The 16,757-nt window shown below is 41.9% G+C and overlaps 1 protein-coding gene across 10 annotated transcripts in view; it reads right to left on the reverse strand.

The window, feature by feature from the left end:
* Nucleotides 1–16,757, reverse strand: part of nedd4l (NEDD4 like E3 ubiquitin protein ligase) — a 426,083-nt gene that overhangs the window by 119,623 nt on the left and 289,703 nt on the right. Inside the window, exon 4 of one of the 10 annotated variants that reach the window (XM_078552004.1) lies at nt 9,473–9,531. The exons of the other annotated variants lie outside the window; for them this stretch is intronic. The gene's annotated coding sequence lies outside the window, so the exon portion shown is untranslated. The remainder of the gene's footprint in view (nt 1–9,472; nt 9,532–16,757) is intronic. 10 annotated transcript variants of the gene reach the window in all.

Raw genomic sequence — 16,757 nt, forward strand, 5'->3', positions numbered from 1 at the left:
GGTGAAATGGGGTAAGATGACAGGTTTAAGGCAAACAAGAGTTTTAGGGTACATAGGTAGTTAGAGTGTTAAATAGCAAACAGTACAATTATTTGGGAAGCAGGGAAAAAGAATCAGCTGGAACATAAAAGGTTTTTCTAAAATATGGGGCTGAGAAGCTGGGAGATTTAAAACTGAGGAGCTATAGAGGAATGACTGTGGAAGGGTGGAATTACAGCTTACTGAGTTTACAATTAGAAAAGTTTTCATTTTAAAGGCAAATAAATAATTTCAGCATGAAAATGTTGACAAAATATGAAGAAAACATTTAAAAGAAATGTGCAAAAGCACCAGATTTTTTTAAAAACAATGCTGGTTAGCATGCTGTAGGGTAGAATACGAATGGATCTGTAATTAGGAAATTTGCTAAATAAAAGACCCAATAATTTACCCACTAATTTATTTCAAAGTACATGAAGCGATAATAAACAAAATTAGAGCCTTTCCATCTTTTACGAGGCACAGCTTGTCTTGATGCAGCAAACTGGTTCAATGGCTTCCGCGCATATGTCGGGCAAAGCACAATTTCTATCAAATACAGGTTGAGTATCCATTATCCGTAAATCCAAAAACTGAACACATCCAAAGACCACACTTTTATTGAATGTCATCGACCTTTAGCATGGGAGGTCCCTGACCTGAGCCAACATGACCCAAACTGACATGAACCTTACCAACCTTTAGGGTGGGAAGTCTAGTTGTTTGCCTGTACATTGACACTCTGAACCCTCTCCTGCAAGCAGAATCGCAGATGGTACCACAGGTGGGAACTTATCACAGGTAGCCTGTATATATTTTTCAGTGATACATCTTACTTTTTTAGCCATCTTATTTACTTTAGCTAGCTTAGGCCTAGGCCTAGGCTTAGGCTATGTAATGTAAGTATCTGAAAAGCAAAATGATCCAAAATCCAAAACGTGATTGGCCCTGAGGATTTTGGATAGTGGATGCTCGACCTGTACACTTTTTTTTCTACATGTGTAGTGGAAAGTTCACCCTCAACTGTTCCTTTGCATCTGGTGCAGCGTGGCTATTGGTTATGATCTGATCAGTACACTATCTGTGACCTGCAGTTTTTTTTCCCCACCACAATGAACATTGATTTGTGAAGGATCCAGTGACAAATAAAAGCTATAAATTCAAAACAGGTTGAAAAAGAAAATGTAATAGAAATTGCAAAACTTTTGAACAATAAATGGGGAATTTCCACTCATTAATCTAGAGAAAAGTAAACACTTGCCACAACTTTCAATCTCAGAAGAAATTTAAATAAGTACAAGCATTAATGACTTATGGGTAAAGCATTGCCCTCTGGTACAGTTGCATTAGCATTTCTTGATCAGTATTTGATTTCACCAGCACTGGTGCTTGCTTTCCTTTACCAGAAATATTGGTCATGAAGCTTACTCTCCCTTTCAGAGTACTCAGTCAAACTGAGTCAAACTACACTAAAAGACTACCCTTCCTGCAGCAGCATTCCATTTTATAAAAAAAACATAAATCCACCTCACAAAGGTCACGAGAACCATCATATCCAGATATCTTGCATTCTTCAATGGTTCAACAATATTAAGTAGGTTTTCCAATTTTTCTCCCAACGTGGAACATCTCGCACTTATTTTTGTATTGAACTTCACCTGACATTTCTGTCCACTTGCAAATTTTGTCCTTCGTCCAGCTTCTTGACTACTTCATCAAACTTGACGGCTTATAACCAGTCGGACCACCAATGAACTGTTGAAGCACGTCAAACTGGTTAAGATTACTGGTGAGATATGGGAAATTGAGTGCAGACGTCAGAGTAGGGACGGAAAAAAAACAAAACAAATTGTGATTTGCGAGTTCACTGTGGGGGGTGCAGATTTCAGGTTTTCTGAAAACAACAAGGAAAATATGACTGTCCAGTGCCTACCTGGTACCAGGACAATGATAGAGGATAATGAAGAAAGTGTAGAAAAATTGCTGATGAGTTCAGGACATAAGACAAGATAGGTGCTGCATATTGATATAAATAGTGTGAGGAGGGCAGTGACGCAGCTAACAAAGGAATGGTAAAAGTTTTTACTGTGGATCTCAAGCTTGCCTTTTATGGTAAAAGAAAGTTAAAAAATAAAAAAAAAATCACTAAATTATGTAGATATCTATAGAATGTTTACATCAGCTGAGTAGGAAATTTGGGTCCGGTCCTGGATGCCCAAGTGGCCCCAGCAGCTGTTAATGGTTGGTCAGACGCAGCCCCACACCTGCTTATGGGCCAGCTTAAAGCCTGGGATATTTGAATTCCCAACGTAGTGTTGCTGGCCCTTCTACATTCATCCTTGCAGCAATGGTTCTGTCTGGGACAAGGAGAAACTTTGAACAATTTCTAAACAACAACAAAATTGGATTAGTGACAGATGATGAGAACCAATGCACAAACTTTCAGAAGGAATTTGGAGATGCTGGATTAGTGGACAGAAAGCTGTAAAATAGAATCATAGAATGGTTGCAGCGCAAAAGGAGGCTATTTGGCTTATCATGTCCACGCAGGCCCCTCTGCAGGAGCAACTGACCCCGTACCACTCCCCTGCCTTTACCCCGTGAGCCTACACATTTTACCTTTGCAGGTCCAATTCCAATTTGAATGTCTCGAATGAACCTGCCTCCACTACACTCTCAGGCAGCACATTCCAGTGAAAAAGTTTCTGCTGGTTAGTATAATTTCATAGCAGTTAACTTTTCTGGAGGCCAGTTGGCTAGATCGCTAGCATGTGGTTCAGAATAACTCTAACAGCACATGTTTGATTCCCATTCCATCTGAGGTAGACTTGGGACTTAGCTCCTCATCCTGCCCCAGAGACTGAAAGGCAATGACAAACCACCACTGACAAAAACTGCCAAAATGGTTGAGGGTGAAGCATTAGCAGACAATGAGCCAAGGACCTGCCTTTAAGCAGAGCACACATGACAAGACGTGAATTTTCTGAACTAACATCTTTCTTAGAGCAAATTAAAAATCAAGCAGTTTGTGGTTTAAAAAATGCAAATATTTGTTCTAACAAATGTTTGTTTGGTATCTTTGGTAAATATTGTTTGGTGGCGGGGGTTTGACAGTTAAATTATACAGCCACTGCCATTTTAACTGTGGTCCATTGTGCTAATCAACCAGATAACTCTTCGAAATATTTTTTTCAGCATAGGTTCCAACTTAATAAACTAAATAAACTATTAACCATTTTCAATCAATCCATTGTTAGGAACTAGAGTCCACTCCATGTTTTGTATCTAACACTACGGCTGACTCAAATGATCGACTACAGACAACAGGAAAGGGGATGTTGCCTAAGAGGTTGAAGGGCAGACTAATGCTGATAAACAGGAACTAGTCAGGTTTATGTTGTCTCAAAGTTATTTGAGCAAGGCATTTCAAATATCCAAAGTTACATGTCCTCAGACTTCATTTTCTATAGGAAAAGTATTATAGTTTCCACACTGCAGTCGAAGCTGAAGCTGTGATACTTTCCATCATGTAGAAAATATAGAAAATAAAAGACAAGATTGATCAGTGTACCTATTTAGTAGATCAGCATACAAATGTGAAACTAGAAGAGCACAAAGGGGCAGAGAATGATTTTGGAAAACATCCAGAAGCACATACCTTATGGAGGACATTGTTCACACAGAAAAAGATAAGCGACATGCCTGACTAGAGGCACCTCATGCATCCCATGTGGGAAACAAAATACTTTTCAATGTACCAGCACTCTAAGGTGGCATCAAAATACAGACAATGCTCAAACTTTGAACACCAGGTATGCAGACCTTCATGTGAACAAACTGCTGAAATAGAGCAGAAATCATCTTTTCTATATCCCTGCTAATGGCCAACTTGTGAGCCCCAGGTCTAGCTGGCCCAGCTGTTAGGACCTGGCAAGGTCCAAATACTCAGGGTTAGGAGTGATGTCCAATGGAGCATTCGGCGGATTCTACGGGAGTGAAGGTGGAGGAGCTGTGACCTTGGAGGACAACGGCTGACTGTTGCCAGGCGGGGGATCCTCTGCGAAGGAGGTTTGTGTTGACTTCAAACACAAGAGGTAGGCATTGGCAAACCACTTCATAATTTCCTTTCCCCCCCCACCCAATCCCGAGTCAAATATGGTCAGCACAAACAATTTGTATCAAGACAACAGCATGAATGGGGACAGCACCACTCGTGTCAACACTTCACTTGTTAAAGACTTCCATAAATGGAAGAAAAGCAAGAGGCCAACAGTGAAGGATGCAGCTAGACAACATTAAAGGCTGGCTTAACCAGGACTCACAACAATGAGGCCATCTACTGTTGCCATGATCTGAAAGTTTGGAAGACCAGATTGCCTATGCCACTTGGCATGGCGCTTAGACAATGATGAATAGCCAACTAATTAAAGGTCAACTGAAGTGGGAAATGCACGACAGTGAAAGTTGCTACAACAGAAAGCAAAGGACAATGGAATTTATAAGCAAAAGAAAGTGATGCTTTAGAGAAAATTCACGCAGTCGAGTGAATGAGGTGGAATCTTTGAAGTAAAGTCAAAAAAAAGAGATACTATATGGCTAAACTAGAAACATAGACTGATACAGCACAGAAGGAGACCATTCCATTGTGTGTCAGTGCAGGTTCTTTGAAAAAAAATATTCCATTAGTCCTATTTTTCTGCCCTTTGTCCATTGCTCTGCAAATTTTTCCTGTTCAAGTACTTACCCAATTCTCTTTTGAAAGTTATTATTAATTCTCCTATCACCTCTTCATGCAGTGCATTTCAAATTGTTACACCTTGCAGCATTTCTCCTCGTCAGGTCTTGGGTTCTTCAACCAATTTTTTCCTCTTGTTATCGGCACTTCTACTACTGGAAAGAGTTTCTCCTTATTGGCTTAATCGAACCCTTCACATGATGTGGAACAACTATAAAATCCCCAGTTAATCTTCTCTAAGGAAGACAACCAATTCAGGAAGCTGGCAACTCCAGCATCGAGCAAGTGGAAAGGAGAGCCTCTAACAACTTGCAGTGCAGAAAAGCAACATTGTGCGGATTGGAAAATCAGCAAAAGATCAAAATGGATCCCACCCTTCCATGTTCAATTCAGGTCACCAGAACTGGCTAATGAACAATCTGACATCAATGTCAAGTCCAAGCAACGCAGGCCTTTGTGCCAATGCTCTGGGGTTGGATTTCAAAGTCTGCTAATTTACTGTCATATCAGGCAGTTTGGCAAAGCACAAGGTTTACTCAGTTCCCAACCGTGACATGTGAATGCCATGAAGCTGTGCTAAAACCCATGGAAAAATTACTCTGTGAACAAGTATGGTTTCAAGAGAATTTCCGACTTTTAACTGATCCAGCTCTAGGACAATCATGGAACCTTAAACAGAAGGGGTGACATTTGGCCCATCATGTCTGTGTCAGCTCTGTGAAACAGCTATCAAATTTGTTGCATCCTCCTGCTCTTTCCCATAGCCTTGCAATTTTCCTTCCTTCAATTCTTTAAACAATTTCCTTTTGAAAGTTACTACACAATCTGCTTCTACCACTCTTTCCGGCAGTGCATTGTAGGTCCTGTGTTGTAGCATAAAATAAAATTCTCACCTCACCTCTGCCATTTCTGCCAATTACCTTAAAACTAAAATAGCAAGAAATTTGTTCAGTTAGACAAAATACCCTCCTATTTTAGAAGGTGTAACTCATTGGAGTTAACCCTCATTGGAGTTAACCCTCAACAGCAGCAACCAAGGATTTCAAAAATTATTTGGGGCTCCCACTTGGAAAATCGCTCTTCATTGGTCCAGAGCAACATAAAAGTTAATAATTTTTTTGAAAATACTGCAGGAGTCTATGGTCACTGCATCTATCGATGAAAGCTCATGGAAACTCGGACTTGCTAAATCCCTTCACAAATGTATAATAACACTCCATGAAGTCACAGGTTCACCTGAATTATTTGGTAGGAAGCTTAGGTGGGTTACCTTTTTCCAACTCACTTATATGACACATCAACCAATAGAGCAATGAAAAAGAAAGCCTATGCTGACAAATAATCTGGACATTAGAGAAAATTAAGCACCAAATTTTGCATCGCCAACAACTAGCAGTCCATCATTTATTTCTATGTCAAAAGCATGAATACATTACACAGAAATTAACAAACATTCACTCAAAAACGTAAGCCTCAATCTCACCAAAAGCAAGGGAAAATTTCCATCTACTTCCCATGGGGAAGGTGATGGGAAATAAAACCCAAGCTACAGAATGCAGAAAAGGTGTAAAATTCAAAATTAGGTAAGCCTGGTATGATATGAACTCAGGTGCAATTATATTCAGAGGACTACTGTTCAGGGCAATCTGTAATGTTATTTGCCTTGTTGTTTAATTAACGAAAAGTGTTAACTTCATTAGGAAGGGATTAAAATGGACTGATCCACTGTCTGTTTTGTACTTCAAACCAGCAGAAGTCAAAGAAAAGATACATCAGGAACAAGAGTGCCTGTTTAGAACAGAGCTCAAAATCGAGAGGCCTGATAAAGGCATTGCATGCTTGCCGTTCTTTGAAGTCTAATTGATTTGAACTATTGGAATGATGTATATCCTAAGTCTTTGTGGAAGTAAGGAAGGAAATTGCAGGAACTTGGGCACAAATCTTCCAGAAATGGCCAAATACCAGAGCAGTGCCTGGGGGCTGGAGAAAAGCAGATGTTTATCCTATAAAGGTAGCAATACTCAAAACTACAGATCAATGAGTTTTACGCCATTGGAGGCAAAGTTTTCGAAATCGGTATAAGGTAAAATCATGGAGGAGCTGGATAGAAATAAGTCATCAAACAGATCCAATAAAGGCAAGATCTTGTCAATCTAATTTACTGGTTTCCTTTGAGATTACGGATATGGTGTACTTGGATTTCAACACCAGGTTTTGGTATTGTTCCTCTGGAAAGGTTGGTGCTGAAAATAAGGAAAGCAGGAATCAGTGTAAGTATTTTCCAATGGATTCTTATTTGGTTGACAATTGAAACTATGAGGATAAGAGGTCCAGGGATTGTCATCTGCCTGGAAGGACAGTCTATTTTGGGGCATCTTCATAAATGGTTTGGAGCTAGGAGTCACAAGTACATTAGCTAAATTTGCAAGTGATACAAAACTAATGAAGATGGAGAATTCTAAAGCTGAACAGGAGTAAGCTACAGAAGGATTTGAATATATTTTGTAATTACTTCAATGGCAGATGAAGTTCAGTGCAGCAAAATACCAAGTGTTTCACATGGGGGACTAGAAGGAGAATATTACTTAAAGAATATAATATGCACAGAAATGAAAGAGACACAATGTCCATACACAATAAATTGAGATCTTGTGTTGTACTTAAAAGGTTAACATTGGTCTGAAGTCATGAGATAATCCTGCCATTTTATAAATTATTGGTCCCTAGATTAAGGTGCGCAGTTCTGGATGTCATAGATACAAAAAAAGGAACAACAGTTCCCTCCAAGTCACACGCCTTACATATTGGGAAAAATGTCATTGTTCCTTCACTGTCATCAGGTGAAAATCCTGGAACTTTCTCCCAAACAGCAGTGTACCCATGCCACATGAATTCAGCGACTCAAGAGAAGGTTCACCATCAGCTTCTCAAAGGCACCTAGGGATGGGGCAAGAAATGCTGGCCTTGCCATCTACACCAAATTCCATGAACGAATAAAAAATGATTCATCTTTTGAAAAGAAATACAAGAGAGTAACCAGAATGATCCACAGGATTGGAGTACGAGGATTATGTAAACTGAGTCAAGAAGTGTTAGTTAGAATATTAAATCCATTGCCAAATCAGATACAAAAAGCAAGATAAAGAGGGAAAAAAAAGATTGAATTGAAGAGAGAAGGTATGTATGAGAGACAGCAAGAGAAAGTCAAAATATTTTTGAAAACCTCCAACAGTAATTAAAATTTGCAAGAATGGAACTGTATATTCATAAAAGTTAATTTTCAACACCACAGAGGTTGACTGGCAGTAATCAACATTTAGCATGTGTTAGAAATTTACTTAGGCCAAAATGGACAGCCCTGATATTTCTGCTGAGTTTTGTAGGTATATATCAGTTAAATACCACAACGTTCGAATGTTCCACATATCACAATGCAAAGTCCCTTTGCAAAATACCTTTACAGCACAGCTTCTGGGACAGCAGAGCATCTCAGACAGCAACTTCTTCATTTCCACATTTAATTACGTATGTGCTGTCACTGGAAGTTGCTGTCTAAATAGCACTTCAATAACTATGAGCACTGGCAGCTTCACTATTTTACAGCAAAATTAAAACGTGGAGAATTGTAAATTTTGGAACAAAACCAGAAGTGGTCATGTGCTCAAGTCAGATTTTTTTTTTTGGAAGAACGTCTATGGTAGTTTAAGAAGGAAGAACTTACCAAGAAGCATGTTAGTAGAGTGTGCAAAGAGCAGCTATTTTGGAACAATTCTCATTAGCTCTGAATTGCTCTGTTGAGACATGCCAAGGGTCAGAAGCCTTTTTAATCTGAAGAGTCTTTGTAAAAATAGTTACATAAAATAAAAACTATTGGGAGTCGCAGATTTTGTCAGTAGAGTCATCTTTAAATCAAACTTTAATTTAAGATGTGTAGAATAAAGACAATTTTGTTGGCTGTTGCTCTTCGTGATTAAAAAAAACTGCTGATAGCAAATTCAGAATAATATATCTTCTCAGCTACAATAGAAACAATAATGATCATAACCATAAAACCTGTTCCTCGAATCAAAGGCATTATCTATAACCATGGTGCAGCTGTAACACTTGAACAGGTTTACTTAGAGCGTGATGATGCTTTTTTGTTAAACAAAAAACTTACCTTTATCAATCAAGGCATAGATTACAAAAGTAGGGAGATCATGTTGGAGTTGTATAGAACCTTGGTGAGGCCACAGCTGGAGTACTGTGTGCAGTTCTGGTCGCCGTATTATAGGAAGGATGTGATTGCACTGGAGGGGGTGCAGAGGAGATTCACCAGGATGTTGCCTGGGATGAAACATTGAAGTTATGAAGAGAGGTTGGATAGACTTAGGTTGTTTTCGTCGGAGCAGAGAAGACTGAGGGGCGACCTGATCGAGGTGTACAAGATTATGAGGGGCATGGACAGGGTGGATAGGGAGCAACTGTTTTCTTTAGTTGAAGGGTCAGTCACGAGGGGACACAAGTTCAAGGTGAGGGGCAGGAGGTTTAGGGAGGATGCGAGGAAAAACTTTTTTACTCAGAGGGTGGTGACGGTCTGGAATGCGCTGCCTGAGGGGGGTGGTGGAGGCAGGTTGCCTCATATCGTACCTGGATGGGCACTTGGCATGTCATAACATTCAAGGGTATGGGCCAAGTGCTGGTAAATGGGATTAGGTAGGTAGATCAGGTGTTTCTCACCTGTCGGTGCAGACTCGATGGGCCGAAGGGCCTCTTCTGCACTGTGAGATTCTGTGATTCTGTGAAATCATTTGAAACGGTTAAGTTCAGCATAATGATTAGCATTTTATCCCCACATAAAAACATGGCCCTTACTTATCTTCACATTTTTTTTTAGGACTTTTTTCATGTTACTGCAATCCAACTGGAAAAAGTTGAGAGCTGTAAATGAGATGTTAAAGAGCTGCACATGGTTTCACAATCATAGGTTGCGGACCCCTGAGATATGCAATGAGACCACAATCAGACAGACACTGGTCCTTGCTAAAGATGCAGTGCAGAAGCTATTAAAAGATGGTCATCAAAATGGGCTGGCAAAAATCAAGTTTGTGAAGAGAGATCCCAGATGAGGAGTATCAAAAGGAAGAAAAACTCAGGTGTTGGGCACAAAGATTGGAAAGGGGCAGCATATGTTTCAGACCCAAGAATACTTTTCAGTGCAGCTAATTAGCGCACATCTGAAAGTGGATAATGGTAGTCACAACAGCGGGACAGTATGCACATGATGGCTTGTAGTTTCAATATTACAGAAAGCATCTGCAAGAAAGCTGCTGAGGCATGTAAAGTCAGTGCTAAGTGCAGAGATGCAGGGTTGAAAATGTGACATAAATACAGTGGAGGTAGGGTGTCAGGGATTTATGGGAGCATGATATTTGGAAGAGAGTTGCTGTTCCCAAAGCCAAAGGCTGGTTGCCAGGAATGCAGTGGCAAGATGGATTATCAACTACCACGCAATAAAGGGTTCACAGCAAAAGACTGCAGAAGTCAGATGGAGAATTAAATTCTCAATAAAATGAGTGGTAGTAACGCAGGACCCAAAAACCATACAAAAAACCAAAAGCCTGGTAATACACAAAAATCTGCAAGGTGGAGTAAGCAGCAGTTATGCTGCTTGCCGAATACTTAATTGTAAGTTCACCACTTTAGCCTATTATAGGTAGAATTTATTGTCATACAATCATATTCCCGCATACTCCAAAAATGAATGGCTGATTACAAAAAGATGACAAGGAGCCCAGGCTAGCACAGTCGCTTCTGACTCAGTGTTCCAATCCCAAACTTCATTTTAAATTTAAATCCATGGGAGTGAACAAAGAACAAAGAAAAGCACAGGAACAGGCCTCTCGGCCCTCCAAGCCTGCACCGATCATATTGCCCGTCAACTAAAACATTTTGCACTTCCGGGGTCCATATCCCTCTATTCCCATCCTATTCACGTATTTGTCAAGCTGCCTCTTAAACACCACTATCGTACCTGCTTTTACCACCTCCTCTGGCAGCGAATTCCAGACACTCACTACCCTCTGTATAAAAAACTTGCCCCGCACATCTCCGCTATAGTTTTCTCCTCTCACCTTAAATCTATGTCCCCTAGTAATTGACTCTTCCACCGTGGGAAAAAGCTTCTGATTATCTACTCTGTCCATGCCACTCATAATTTTGTAAACTTCTATCAAGTCGCCCCTCAATCTCCGTCGCTTTATTGAGAACAATCCGAGTTTCTCCAACCTCTCCTCATAGCTAATAACCTCCAGACCAGGCAGCATCCTGGTAAACCTCCTCTGCACCCTCTCCAATGCCTCCATATCCTTCTGGTAATGTGGCGACCAGAATTGCACGCAATATTCCAAGTGTGGCCTAAACAAGGTTCTTCCCAGCTTTTATACTCAATACCCCTGCCAATGAAGGCAAGCATGCCATATGCCTTCCTGACTACCTTATCCATCTGCGTTGCCACTTTCAGCGACCTGTGGACCTGTACACCCAGATCCCTCTGCCCGTCAATGCACTTAAGGGTTCTGCCATTTACTGTATAATTTCTGCCTGTATTAGACCTTCCAAAATGCATTACCTTGCATTTGTCCGGATTAAACTCCATCTGCCATTTCTCCGCCCAAGTCTCCAACCGATCGATATCCCGTTGTATCCTTTGACAATCCTCTTCACTATCTGCAACTCCTCCAACCTTAGTGTCGTCTGCAAACTTACTAATTAGCCCAGTTACGTTTTCCTCCAAATCATTTACGTATACTACAAACAGCAAAGGTCCCAGCACTGATCCCTGCGGAACTCCACTAGTCACAGCTCTCCATTCTGTTTGGAATTACCAGTGAGGGGGATGGTTCTCTGGGGAGTCCAGCCTGAGCCAGTTCCGCAGCACCATGGGCGGTTCAGCTATGTAGAGCAGGGAGGAAAAAAGTCAGAAAAACAAAAGTATTAGGAGATTCAATAGTTAGGAGAACTGAGTGGGTGGAGGGTGCAGTGGAAGCACAGGCACAATGGGCCGATGGCCTCCTCGTCTACTGTATCTATAGCTGCTATGTAGCGATGTACAGAAATTTAGCTTCAGGTCGTTGGGGAAAAAAGATATCATTTTGAGATACCACTAGGTGGCGCCTCAGACCCAGTTATGTAATGAAACAAAACAAATTAGATCTAACCACATATTCCCAACTCATTCCCAAATCTCTTTTCAATCCCTTTTTGCTCATTCACATATATAATCTATTCTTGAATATTGTTATTCGTACCAGTATAGGCCACAATCTCTTGCTGTTTACCCTCCCTCCTCAGAATGTTTTGCAGCCAGTGACATGCTTAGCCCTGGCACCAGGAGGCAACATACCATCCCGGAAGCACATGTGCAGCTGCTGAAACATCTGTCTGTTCTCCTAACTATTGAATCTCCTAATACTATTGTTTTTCTGACTTTTTTCCTCCCTGCTCTACATAGCTGAACCGCCCATGGTGCTGCGGAACTGGCTCAGGCTGGACTCCCCAGAGAACCATCCCCCCTCACCAGTATTCCAAACAGAATACCGGGAAGAGCGCGAGGTGCACTCAGGGGATTCCTGCACTGCCTGCTTGGTCATCCTTGTGTCTGGTGGTCACCCATTCCCCCTCTATGCCTGCACTCTGTGCAGGGCCCTGGCCTCTTGAAACATGCTATCTAGGTAACACTCAGCTTCACGGATGCACTGCAGTGATGGCTGTTGATGCCCCAAGTTCTGAAATGTGGAGCTCGAGGTCCTCCAACTGATGATGACATTTCCTGTACATGGCAAGAGAAGCATTCTGGCGTTTTCGCATGGCGCAGGACATGTATCAACGTGGCTGAGGTGCCCTGCCGTCCTCTATTTATTAGACGGAGCAGAATTCTTAACTTCACCCAGCGCCCTAATAAAAAAAACATGACCACTGACCAGCCAATCACCTGTCCAGTGAAGGCATTCTTTATTTTTTTGTTTTGCTGTACATGGCCCCTCTTTCAGGTCTGGCCTAAGTTTTCTCTGCCATACTATTTATGCTCCCCTCGCCTCCGCTCTTGTCGTCTCCACTCAGGCCTGGCTCACCACTGCCTCTCCTTGTGCTATGAAGTCACTGAGATTGTTTTCTCCTGTGCAGTTCACCTCTAGTTGCTGCTACTCTGCTGTGCAGAGGTGTCAGTGTATATTCAGTAAACTCTAAAACAAAAAAAAAGTCAAGGAGTGATGTCGCATGAAGATGGCTGTAGTTGTTGGAGGTCAGTATTCTCAGCTCCAGGACATCACTGCAGGAATTCCTCAGGGCAGTGAACTCGGCCCAACCATCTTTAGCTGCTTCATCAATGACCTTCCTCCCATCAGAAGGTCAGAATTGGGGATGTTCGCTGATGATTGCACAATGTTCAGCAACATTCGCGACTCCTCAGATACTGAAGAAGTCCATGTCCAAGTGCAGCAAGACCTGGACAATGTCCAGGCTTGGGCTGACAAGTGGCGAGTAACATTCGCGCCTCACAAGTACCAGGCAATAACCATCTCCAACAGGGAAGAATCCAATCATCGCCCTTGATGTTCAATGGCATCACCATCGCTGAATCCCCCATTATCAACATCCTGGGTTTTACCGTTGACCAGAAACTGAACTGGACTAGCTATATAAATACTATGGCTACAAGAGCAGATTAATGTCTTGGAATCCTGCCGCGAGTAACTCACCTCCTGACTCCCCAAAACCTGCCCACCATCTACAAGGCACAAATGAGGAGTGTGCTGGAATACTCCCCACTTGCCTGGATGAGTGCAGCTCCAACAACACTCAAGAAGCTTGACGCCATCCAGGACAAAGCAGCCCACTTGATTGGTACCCCATCCACAAACATTCACTCCTCCACCACTGACACACACTAGCAGCAGTGTGTACCAACTACAAGATGCAGTGTGTACCAACTACAAGATGCAGTGCAAGAACTCACCAAGGCTCCTTAGACAGCACCTTCCAAACCCACGACCACTACCATCTGGAAGGACAAAGGCAGCAGATACATGGGAACACCACCACCTGGAAGTTCCCCTCCAAGCCACTCACCAACCTGATTTGGAAATATATCGCCATTCCATCACTGTCCCTGGGCCAAAATCCTGGAACTCCCTCCCTAACAGCACTGTGGGTGTACCCACACCACATGGACTGCAGCGGTTCAAGAAGGCAGCTCACCACCATCTTCTCAAGAGCAATAAGGGATGGACAATAAATGCTGGCCTAGCCAGTGATGCCCACATCCCTTGAATGAATGAACAGTAGGTAGGTGACTGGTCGAGGAGTGGTACTGCTGTCTTTTTTCTCTCTAAATTAAGGCAGCAGGTGAAACTAAGAAATTTACTTAGTAGTCTAACAAACTCAATTTAAATGCTTGGGGCTATTCCATTGGAGCTCCTCCCTCATGAATGGAGGAGGACAGTTAAACAGAAAGCAGAGGAAGAGGGCCCAGGAACATTCCCACCCTCAATTATGGCACAATCTAGGGTGAGTGCGCAAAAGGCAAGGCTAAAACATTTGGGAGAGGTGAACTGCACAGGAGAAAAAAAAGGCGAAAGCGTTTGCTTTAGCCTGAAATTGTGACTGGGTGGCCTATCTCGGCCTAGTTCTGAGATCCCCACCATCACAGAAGCCTGTCTCCAGTCAATTCACTTCAGTGCACATGTTATTAAGAAAAAGCTGAGTAAATTGGATATGGCAAAGTCTGCGGGCCCCAACAATGGCCCCAGCTGCAGCGCTGAAGACATGTGTTCCGGGACTAACCAGGCCTCTAGCCAGACTTTTAAATATGACTACAATACCTGAAGTGGAAAATAACCCAGGTATTGCCAGTCCACAAAAAGCGCAGGACAAATCCAATCCAGCCAATTACTGGCCCATCAGCAAAGTAATGGAAGGTGTCATCAGTCCCATCAAGTGCCACTAATATTAGTTTGCGTTCCATGTGGATTGCTCAGACTAGACCTCATTACAGTCTTAGCCCATGAACAAAAAAAGTGAATTCCAGAGGTGACGTGAGGGTGACTCCGTTTGACATAAAGGCAGCATTTGATACAATGTGAAACTAAGGAGCTCCTGCAAATTTTAAATCAATGGGGTTCAGAGGGAACTTCTCCACTAGCTGGAGTTAGACTGAGCACAAAGCATGATTGTGGTTGTTGGAAGCCAGTCATTTCAGCTCCAGGACATCTGGGTAGGAGTTCCTCGGGGCAATGTCCTACGCCCAGCTACCTTAATTGGAAAATCAAGTTGCTTTATCAATGACTTTCCATCCATCATAAGCTCAGAAGTAGGGATAAACACTGATGATCGCGGTGTTTAATTTCCTGTGCAATTACTCAGATAATGAAGCAACCTGTGCCCCCCATGCAGTATGACTTGGATAACATTGAGGTTTGAACTGATAAACGGCAAAATTATTTTTGTGCCGCACAAATGTCAAGCAAAGACTATCGCCAACGGGCAGAGTGAATCAGCTCCCCATGCCATTACCACTGTTGAATCTTCCACCATCAATATCATGGTAGCTCACCAATAGCCATAAACTTGAACAAAATTCAACAATTTTACATTCAGTGCAAGTCCACAGTGCATGACTAGCCTTTTAGCAATACACATCAGACACACAAGAATGATCTGCTAAGAAAAAAATGCAAAAATCCATTCAGGTGCTAAGAGATGCCCCCCTCTATACATTGCCCATGATATGCCTTAACTGTGCGTTCTTGACACTGTCACTGGATAACAACAGGGAGACAATGGTCCATCTGACAGAAAATTACACTGCTTACTATGAAGAGTAAAAATAAATCTCACAAAAATGTAGGGCAAAAACATTGCTGCTTCTTACTCTACAGTAATCATTTAACTTATGTTTTTCTCTTTCATGCCCCAAGTCTTTGTTCATTGTTTATTCCATTACTTTGCTTCAACCATCATCACCTCCACCATTGATCAGAAAAATAAGTCATTCTTTATTAGTTTTAACAACATGATATGAAAAAGTAAATTACATTTGTTACTGCATTTATATTGCAAATGCTTGTGCATACATATTCCTCTGCCATCTCTAATTTGCCATAACTGCTTGTCCAGCATATGGCACTGGACAAGTATAAATTTTCTCCAATGTAATATTAGGAAGGCCAAACGATTGCCTTTGGTCCCTAGCTGTAGTAGCATTAAGGTCCAACTGAACAAAGTACTGTGGAACAGAATTCTTAGCTCTGGGAATTTGATAAGAGAGGGAATTTCAAGTGTTGATCATTTTCTAAAATCTAGTAAAGCTTGCATTTAGCATCTAACTTAACTGTAACAGTAAATTGTAGTTTCTTTCAGTCAAAGTCAGTGATAAACATGCTCCGTGCTAGAGGTAGCAGGTATCTGGATTTTCAGCTAATATAAATGCTTCCTGCATCAGCTAAACCTCCTGTAAAGGTATAACTCGACTGATTGCTGTGAGACAGGGTGCTTATACCTGCGAATTTGATAAGTGAGGGAAATGGGGACAGTGAGGGAGGAGCTGCTGTTCTGGTTTTTCCACAGAACAAAGTCATCTGAGAGGGGGAGCTAGAGACAAGAAGCCAGGCGTATTAAATTAAGTGAGAAGATAGGTGATTGGTTGGTGAGTTTTAAGAGTTTTTCTTTCCTATCTAAACTGGGGCAGTACTTTAAACTGGTACTGAAGAGAGGGACCGGATGAGATGTATCCAAGGGTACTGAAGGAAGTGACTAGAATTGTTGGGGCACTGGCCATAATTTTTCAAACTTCCCTAGACTCAGGGGTGGTGCCAGAGGACTGGAGAATTGTTCAAAAAAGGTTGTATGGATAAGCCCAGCAATTACAGGCCAGTCAGTTTCACTTCAGTGGTGGGCAAGATTCTAGAAACAGTTTTTCGAGATTAGTAGTCACATGGCAAAATATAGGTTGATAAAGAAGAGCCAG

Source organism: Cetorhinus maximus, chromosome 1 (assembly GCF_964194155.1).
Source record: "Cetorhinus maximus chromosome 1, sCetMax3.hap1.1, whole genome shotgun sequence".
NCBI lineage: Eukaryota > Metazoa > Chordata > Chondrichthyes > Lamniformes > Cetorhinidae > Cetorhinus > Cetorhinus maximus.